General features: G+C 39.3%; 1 pseudogene; it reads left to right on the top strand.

Moving 5' to 3' along the window:
* The first annotated feature begins 3,231 nt into the window (after positions 1-3,231).
* Positions 3,232-3,541, top strand: LOC102818013 (annotated as a pseudogene).
* Positions 3,542-9,872: the final 6,331 nt, after the last annotated feature.

Genomic DNA, 9,872 nt, shown 5'->3' with positions numbered 1-9,872 from the left:
AGCCGCTCCCCGGGAGAAAGATGAGGCTTTCTACTCCCGTAAAGATTTACACCCTCGGAAACCCTGTACAGGGTCGCTATGGGTGGAACCGACTCGACGGCACTTAACAACAACAACAACAACAATATATATCATGTAAGATGATGTCTTCCTCTAGTTAAGAAAAAAAAAAAAGGACATTGACACAGAACTTTTGGAGGTGCAAGCTAAATTCAGAAGGGGATGTGGAAAAAGGGGTATCATTACTAATATCAGATAGATCTTAGCTGAAAGCAGAGAATACCAGAAAGATGTTTGTTGTTGTTACGTGCTGTGGAGTCTGTTCCAACTCACAGCGACCCTGTATAGGGTTTTCGAAGCTGTAAATCTTTACGGGAGTAGAAAGCCTCATCTTTCTCCCGCAGAACAGCTGGTAGGTTTGAACTGCTGACCTTAAGGGTTGCAGCCTGATTCATAACCACTACGCTACCAGAACTCCTTAGAATGATGTTTTACTTATGCTTTATTGACTACACAAAGGCTTTGTGGTTGTGTGGATCATGAAAAGCTATGGACAACATTGTGGAGAATGAGTATTTCAGAACACTTTATTGTACTCATGAGGAACCTGTACATAGACCAAGAGGCAGTTGTTTGAACAGAACAAGGGAACACTGAATGGTTTAAAATCAGGAAGGTTGTGTGCCCCGGTTGTATTCTTTCACCACATTTATTCAATTTGTATGCTGAGCAAATAATCTGAGAAACTGGATTCAATGAACAAAAAATGGCATCAGGATTAGAGAAAGACTTACTAACAATCTGTGATACAAAGATGATACTACCTTGCTTGATGAAAGCGACAAGGACTTAACATACTTACTGATGAAGATCAAAGACCACAGCCTCCAGTATGAGTTACATCAAAAAGTAAAAGAAAAAAAAAAAAAAATCCTCACCACCGGACTAAGAAATAACACCATATAAATGGAGAAAAGATTAAAGTTTTCAAAGACTTCATTTTATTTGGATTAACCATCAACACTCATGGAAGCAGCAGTCAAGAACAAACAACATACTGCATTAGGCAAATCTGCTGCAGAAGACCTCTGACTCTGGCCCAGAGTCAGTGACAAAGCCACAGAGGACTAGAGTGGAGAGTGAAGCATCCAGCTGATAAGAAGAGATGGCATATATGCACAAGAACACCCACACTAGCAGATAATACCCACTTGACCTGGCTTCAATGACTGGATTATCAAAACTCAACTAAAAGAAGAAAGAAGAGGAAAAAAAGTCATCTTGATACAATTTGATGAACTTGACCTACACCTATGGATGCAGTAGTTCAAAAGAGGGAACATATCTTTATAGCCAGGATGATTCCCACCCCCTCCGTACACAGAGTAGACAGGGATGGGCAACTTGGACATTGGCAACGCAAAATTGCGGGGGGGGAGAGGCTACAAAGGCAAGAAGTGACTGGCTTACAAGCTTTCAAGAAGGAGCCTAGATCCAGAGGGCGTGGAGGAAGGTAGAATCTCCACTGAGTAGTATCCAATCTGTCTGGGAGGGGCTGATGAAATGAGATGGGGGTAGGTGTCTTGTGGTATAATAGTGAATAATTGTTATCAGGACTGACTGTGAGGGTTGGAAAAGTTAATGTTTTGTAGCAAAAGGAGGGGAGTGATCGACTTTGCAGTCCAGGAGTGGAGGTCCCTGGGACCATCAAGGGAGAAGAGCGGAGTGTTGGACCCTACCCAAAGAGACAGTTGACGGGAGAGATGGAGGTAGAGACGATGACATTGAGAGATTGAGCGGCTGGGAACTTTAGATCCAGAGAGGGAGAGGGGCTGTGTGCTGATGACCAGGGGTATACCCTTTGGTTGGTTGATGATGCATGGAGGGGACTATAACCATGGCAATGGAACGATTTAAGATAGGATGAATGTAAAGCTAATGTTCTCCCATGTAAACTATCACATAATTCACTAGAAAACAGTAATAATAATAAAAAAAAGACTGGTTAGCACAACTTATTATTCAAATTTACACACCAATCACTAAAGCCAATGAAGAAGAAATTGAAAAATTCTAACAACATATTCAGTCTGAAATTGATCAAACATGCTATCATGATGCACTGATAAATACAGGTGATTGGAATGCAAAGTTGGAAACAAAGAGGAAGAATCAGTAGTTGGAAAATATAACCTGGCAAAAGAAATGATGCTGGAAATCACATGATAGAATTCTGCAAGACTGACAACTAATTCATTGTAAATTACCTGTTTTAAATAACATAAAAGGTGACTACACACATGCAGGGCTCCTGGTGTGGTGCTGTAGGATCAGCACTGGACTATGAACTGCAAAGTCAGCAGTTCAAACCCAGTTGCTCCCTGGAAACCTATATTGGGTCACTATGAGTTTGAGTCGACTCAATGGTACTTAATAACAATACACATGCACCTTACCAGAGGGACTGCACAGGAATAAAACTGACTACATCTATAGGAAAATACATTGGAAAAGTTCAATATTATCAGCCAAAATAAGACCAAGGGCTGACTGTGGAACAGACTATCAATTACTCATATCCAATTTCAGACTCAAGTTGAAAAAAATTAAAACACATCCACGAGAGCCAAAATAGGACCTTGAATATATCACACCTAAATTTAGAGACCATCTCAAGGGCAGATTTGATGAATTAGGCACTAAAAATCGAAAAGCAGAAGAGCTGTGGGATGACATCAAGAACATCATATAGAAAGAAAGCAAAACATCATTAAAAAGACAGGCAAGAAAGAAAAGACCAAAATGGATGTTAGAAAAGACTCTGAAACTTGCTCTTGAATGCATGGAAGCTAAAGTGATAGCATAAATGAGGATTTATAAGAGAAGAACAGAAAATTTCAAACGGTAGTTTGTGAAGACAAAGTATTATAATGATATGTGCAAAAACCTGGAGTTAGAAAATCAAAAATGAAGAACACGCTCAGCATTTCTCAAGTTTAAAGAACTGAAGAAAAAATTCAAACCTCACCTTGCAATACTGAAATATTGAATGATGCAGGAAACATCAAAAGAAGAAATACAGAGTCACTGTACCAAAAAAGAATTGATAGATATTCAATTATTTCAAGAAGTTATGATCAAGAACCAATGGTTGGGCTGTTGATGGCATTGCAACTAAGCTGGTATGTAGTGGTGGTATTGGCAGCGGCTGCAGCAAAAGAGTTTGGCACGATGTCTCACACTACTTTGCTAATACAGCCTACCAAGAAGCCAGAAGGCAGAACTTACCTGACTATGAAATCTGTGAATGAATGCATGGAAGGTATTTGTAAAATGTATGAAGAACATGTGAAGAGGCTGAATCCCAACAGTCCCTCAATTACATACAAATCAGTTGTTTGATTTTATTGATGATCTGGCAGACCTCAGCTGTCTTGTTTACCAAGCTAATACCCTGACAAACCAACCTTAAAACAAAGACCAGATTAAGGAGAAGATCTACCTACTCCTTCGTTGGCAGGCTTATCAGGCTGGGAAATAGTTGAGTTGATGCATTAGGGAACTGAGGGTGGGCTTGGAACACAGGTGTCTATAATGTGTTGTAGTGGGAGTTTTATATTATAGCAGTCCTGTTTCCATTTTGTTACACTCTAGCCAGGATTGAATGTATAGATAACATGTGAGGATTTTGTTGAAATCCCCAATGCTCTCCATGTCTCCTTTTTCTTTTGCCTTGCTCTTTTTTTTCCTATTTTTTTGATGGTTTAGAAAAAAAGTGTTGTCAGTTAAGGTTGGTTCCAATCCTTCAAGTTGTTCATATCTACTTTATAACATTCACTATATTAACCCTTCTGTGAGATGAATGGGGTGGGTGGTGATAACAAAGTTTAGTCATATCCTCAAGATAAAGTCTTAGTTAAAAATAAATCCGCTTCAGTTTAAAAAAAAAAAGAGAGAGAACCGATGGTATTGAAGGAAGAAGTCCAAGGTGTATTGAAGGTATTGCGAAAGGAAAAAAAAAAGGCACCACGAATTGATGGAATACAAACTGAAAGGTTTCAACAAACTGATGCAGCACTAGTGTATGCAAAGAAATTTAGGAGACAGCTAACTGGCCAACCAATTGGAAGAGATTCATATTTGTGCCCATTCCAAAAAACAGTGAACCAACAGAATGCAGAAATCATAAAACAATGATTATTTTTATAACATGCAAGTATAATTTTGCTGAATATAATTTCAAAACAGTTGCAGCAGTACATCAACAGGCAGCTGCCCAAAATTCAAACCAGATTCAGAAAAAGACATGGAATGAGGGATATCACTGCTGATCTCAGATGGATCTTGGCTGAAAGCAGAGCATACAAGAAAGATGTTTACTTGTTTTTTATTGACTGTAAAGGCATTCAACTGTGTGAATCATAATAAACTTTGGATAAGTCTGCAAAGAACAGGAATTTCAGAACACTTAATTGTGCTCATGAGGAACCTGAACAAGGGGATACTGAATGGTTTAAAATCAGGAAAGGCATGCTTCAAGGTTATATCCTTTCACCATACTTATTATTCAATCTGTATGCTGAACAAATTAGCCAAAAAGGTGGACTATATAAAGAATGTGCCATCAGAATTAGGGGAAGATGTATCAATCACCTACAATATGCAGATGACACAACCTCAATTGTTAGAAGGATTGAGGACTTAAGTAGTTAATGATGAAAACCAAAGACTACAGCCTTGAGTATGCACTGCACCTCAATGTAAAAAAAAAAAAAAAAAAGACAAACATCCTCACATCTGGACCAATAAATAACATCATAGTAAATGGAGAAAAGATTGAGGCTGTCAAAGATTTTTAGGCAAATCTGCTGCAAAAGACCTCTTTCAAAGTGTTCAAGAGCAAAGATGTCATTTTGAAGACGAAGTAGGCTTGACCCAAGCCATGGTATTTTCAATAGTCTCATATACATGTGGATGTGGGACCATGAATAAGGAAGAAAACAGAAGAACCAATGTATTTGAATCATGGTGGAGGCAAAGAATATTGAAAGTACAGTGCAATGCCAGGAGCACACACATATCTGTCTTTAAAATAGTATGACTGTGGAGTAAGTGGTTGGTTTGAACTGCTTACCTTTCAATTAGCAGCTGAATGCTTAACTACTGTGCCACTAGGGCTTCTAATCTGGGTACTAACCCTGAACTAAAACTGCTACAATTGAGTTGATTCCAGCTCATAATAACACTATACAGGATTTCTAAGACCAGAAATCATTACAGGAGCAGACATATTCATCTTTTTCCCTTGGAGAGCAATGATGGTGAGACTTCATCTCTTATACTTTAGACATGTTATCAGGAAGCACTAGTCCCTACAGAAGGACATCATGCTTGGTAAAATGGAGGGTCAATGAAAAAGAAGATGAATCTCAACGAGATGGAGTGACCTAGTGACAACAATGAATTCAAACATAATAACTGTGATAATGACACAGGTCAGGGCAATATTTCATTCTGTAGCACATAGAATTGATATACGTCAGAATTGACTTGACAGCACTTAACAATAACAGTACCAACAACAACCAATTCTATCATTTTAAGGGTCACTGACAACTGGTATTCTTGATGTGGAAAGGAGAGCCATATGTAAGAAAAGCACAACAAAAACCCTATTAGTTAGCCCACAGCACCACACCACGACTCCCACTAGATCTCCTAACTGAAAAGACTAGAGGCAATGACAAACCCCAGAACAATCATTAACGTCCCTAGTAATCGATTCTGGAGTCCTGGTGTGGCGTTGTGAGTTAATGTGCTGGACTGCAAGGTCGTTTGAACTGCAAGTCCATGGTTCAAGCTCACTAGCTGCTCCTCGGAAACCCACACAGGGTTGCTATGGGTTGAACCAACTCAACAGCACTTAACGACAATAAGTGCTAGATTAAGAGCCATGATGGCATCATACATTAGGTGTTGGGCTAATTGCAAGGTTGGCAGTTCAAACCCACTAGCCTCTCCAAGGGAAAAAGATGAAGATGTCTGCTCCTGTAATGATTTCTGGTCTTAGAAATCCTGTATAGTGTTGTTATGAGCTGGAATCAACTCAATTGTAGCAGTTTTAGTTCAGGGTTAGTACCCAGATTAGAAGCCCTAGTGGCACAGTAGTTAAGCATTCAGCTGCTAATTGAAAGGTAAGCAGTTCAAACCAACCACTTACTCCACAGGAGAAAGATGTGTCAGTCTGCTTCCATACAGATTACAGTCTTGTCTTGAGGATATTTGTTTCCCCTGCCTAATATTATAAACTAGACATTTATGTGTGACAGAAATTAACATTGGGAATTATGATAACAAAAATTTTTAAGTCTGCCTTCACTTATACCTGATTGGATTTGCTAAAGGAGAAAACAGAAATTATCCATGGAAATAGGCTTCTTGTTAAACCTTTGTAGAATATGGGGCCTTAGATGCAATCCTCAGCCCCACCCAGGACCTTCTAAGTTGGAACACTCCCACTTGAAAAGGCATGTAGACCAACCTAGAACTGCTGGGAAGACAAATGATTCTTATTTAAAGAAAGACCTGCAGAAAAACAAGATGACTGGCTGTTTGAATATCAAGCAAGCTGTTTGCTTTAGAGGCATCAAGGAAAGAAAAGAGAGCCCATCAGGGAAAGCCCCCTTGGACTGAAATTCAACAGGAACCCATGAGCAGTGTAATATGCTCACTGGTGACCACCTAGGTCTACCTGTGAGTGCAAGTGTGGGAAATGCAGCAATAAAGACATGGGCTGAGTTTGGCCATGTTCCACTGGTACCCACCAACACTGAGATGAGAGAGAGAAGAGGAAGGGCTGGCTAGTCCGAAATTTAGGATGATGGGTTAACTCCTGAGCCCATAGCCACTGACCTAGCCCCTATGGCTGAGAGTGAAGCAGCCAGCATGATGTGAAGTCCAGGGAGGTGTGCATGAAATCCCAAACTTGCAGCCAGTACTCATTTGACCTATTTGGATGGCTAGTTGACCTGAACTCGAACCAAGGAAGACAAAGATGTTTGATACTGAGAACAAATGCAAACTGCTACAATTCAACTTTTGCCTATGAATATAGTAACTCAAAATTCCAACCAGAATGGAAGGATTCTTCATATCAAGGCACAATCTTATTTTCTCTGTGTACTACTGGGTTGATGTTGTTGTTGTTGTTGTGAAGTGCCGTCGAGTTGGTGCTGACCCATAGCGACCCTGCATAGGGTTTCCAAGGAGCAGCTGGTGAGCTTGAACCGCCGACCTTGCAGTTCAAACGGCTTCACAGTCTGGCGCATTAACCCACAGTGCCATACCAGGACTCCACTGGGTTGACAGGGATGAGAAATTTAGACATGGCTATCAAAAATGAATATTGGGGGTAGGGGGGCTATGAACGCATGAAGTGGCTGGCTTACAAACTATCATGAGTGTGATTAGTTGAAGAATGAGGAGAGGGGGAGAGAGACACATAGAGAGCAGAAGGAATAAGAAAACAAGATCCTTCAATATGCTGTCTACAAAGACATATCAAAAAGACATAGCCTAAATACCCATCAACAGAAAGAAGGCTAAACACACTTTGGTACATACACACAATGAAATACTACAAAATGATGAAGAATAATGATGAATCTGTGAAATACCTCACAACAAGGGGGAATCTGGAGGACATTATACTGAGTAAAATTAGTCAATCACAAAAGGGCAAATATTGTATGAGACCAATGTTGTAAAAAGTTATAAAAAAAATATTTTCTTGATAAAGGAAACTATCTATGATAGGGGATGGAAATTATTCACAGCTACTAGATAGACACATATTAACACAGGTGACAGGGCAGGCAATAAACAATACAACGAAGGTTGGCAGAGGAAAGATGAAGATAACGGGAGACAGAGGGAATGCCAGAGGTAAAGTGTATACAGGTAAATGCTGTTAACTCTTGGTACATGGAGGGAATTGTAACTGTGTAATGAAGCAAAGTACATGATTTGATGAATGTAAACCTTCAATGAATTCACATTAAAAAGTTGAGGGAAAAAAATGATAGTCTTGGAAACCTTGTGGGGCAATTCTACTATGTCCTGTAGGGTCACTATGAGCTGGAACCCACTAACAGCGATGGGTTTAAGTTTATACATGCCCATTCAATCTCATCTGGAAATATGATTTTCTATGGTATGTTAACGAGGCTATCTGTGTTAGGCACAGAAATAACCAAAACAAATGGGAAAAGATGCCCACACTACATGAAGACAGCCCAGCAATTGAAGCTGAAAGAAACAAGGAGCTTCCTTCAGAGCTGAATGAAATCAAGCATTCCCCTAGAGCTAGTGCCTTGAATTCAGGCTTCTAACCTCCTAAACTGTAAGACAATACATTTCTGTTCACTACAGCCATTCGTTTGTGGTTGTTTCTTATAGCAACACTGAGAAACAACAAAGGGATTAGTAATTGGAATAATAACAGAAGTTACTGCATAGGCTTCTTAAGCAGCTCAAATGACATACTGCAAGTAAAATACTTGGCAGATCAAAGGGATCTTCTGTTCTGCTAAAAACAGGATTTTTTCAATTGTGAACCTTGTATTACACAACTTCAAACTTTTCTCATGTTTGGAATCATGAGTGCTGTTTCTACAAAGTTGTAATAGTGGTCACAGTTTCTTACTGTGTGAAAAGACCTGGACTAGGTCATCTCTAGGGTCTCTCCTAACCTTCATTCTATGTCTGAGCTCATCACTGACAACATGATTACAGAAAATGAAACCCCTTGGCTTCTATTTCAACCCTTCTTCAATAAAACTCCATTAACCAGTCTGAAAGATTTCAGGGTGAGGTCCATGCCTTCTGTATCCCCCACATCTAGCACAGTGCCCTGCCTTCCTCAAATCCTCAATACATATTCAGTGAATCGAATATGACGCTGAAAAAAATGAAACACATTATGAATTAATGATGACAAAGCTTATTCAATACCTATAACATGTTCAGGGCTCAAATGGTTCATAAAATGAGTTAGCAAGCAAATACTAAATGATTGTAATCAAACTAATTTAAAATATTACTCCAAATGTGATACTTAATTCAAAGTCTATTAACTCAGATGTTCCTGTGTGCCCTCTCCTGGCCAAATCTTGGAATAACACTAAATAAAAATGATGCAATCTTAGGATACAATTGAAAAAACAAACGAATTCAAAGTCTAACATTTTATGTGGGAAAATGTGTGAAGAGCCACTAAATAACACCAAAAAAAAAAAAAAAATCAAAGAAGATTGGTGTAATTAAAAAAGAATCACATGGCATGAAACCATAAAAACTGGGTGGTGCCTGGCTACCATTACTGAACAGTTTGATCAAAGATTTCATAAAAGAATTTTGATCAACAGGGGGAAAATGAAGAACAGAATTTCAGACTTCTATGGAATCTAGACTTTTTGAAACTATGGAGGGTGGATGAACCCCTGAAACTAATGACCTGAGATCATCTTCCAAGGAGCAGCTGGTGGGTTTGAAACATTGACCTTGCAGTTAGCAATCCATACCAGGACTCCGATTTTGGTACGTTGTTGTTTTTGTTAAGTGCTGCTGAGTAGGTTCTGACTCAAAGCAGCCCTGTATAGGGCTTCGGGGAAGCGGATGAGGGGGTTTGATTGTGGTTAGCAATCCTGTGCTTATCCTACAGTGCCATACTAGGACTCCTGTTTGTTAGCATTCTAGGGGATAAAAATAAATCTTAAAAAAACAAAATCTATAGACAGCTTTAAAAGGTGCCCAGGATCAAGTTTTATCATTTTTAAATTCAAACACCATTTTTCTCATAACAACCTTTTCAT

Source organism: Chrysochloris asiatica, unplaced genomic scaffold (assembly GCF_000296735.1).
Source record: "Chrysochloris asiatica unplaced genomic scaffold, ChrAsi1.0 scaffold00057, whole genome shotgun sequence".
Taxonomy (NCBI): domain Eukaryota; kingdom Metazoa; phylum Chordata; class Mammalia; order Afrosoricida; family Chrysochloridae; genus Chrysochloris; species Chrysochloris asiatica.
This window is presented reverse-complemented; position numbering and strand designations above follow the sequence as displayed.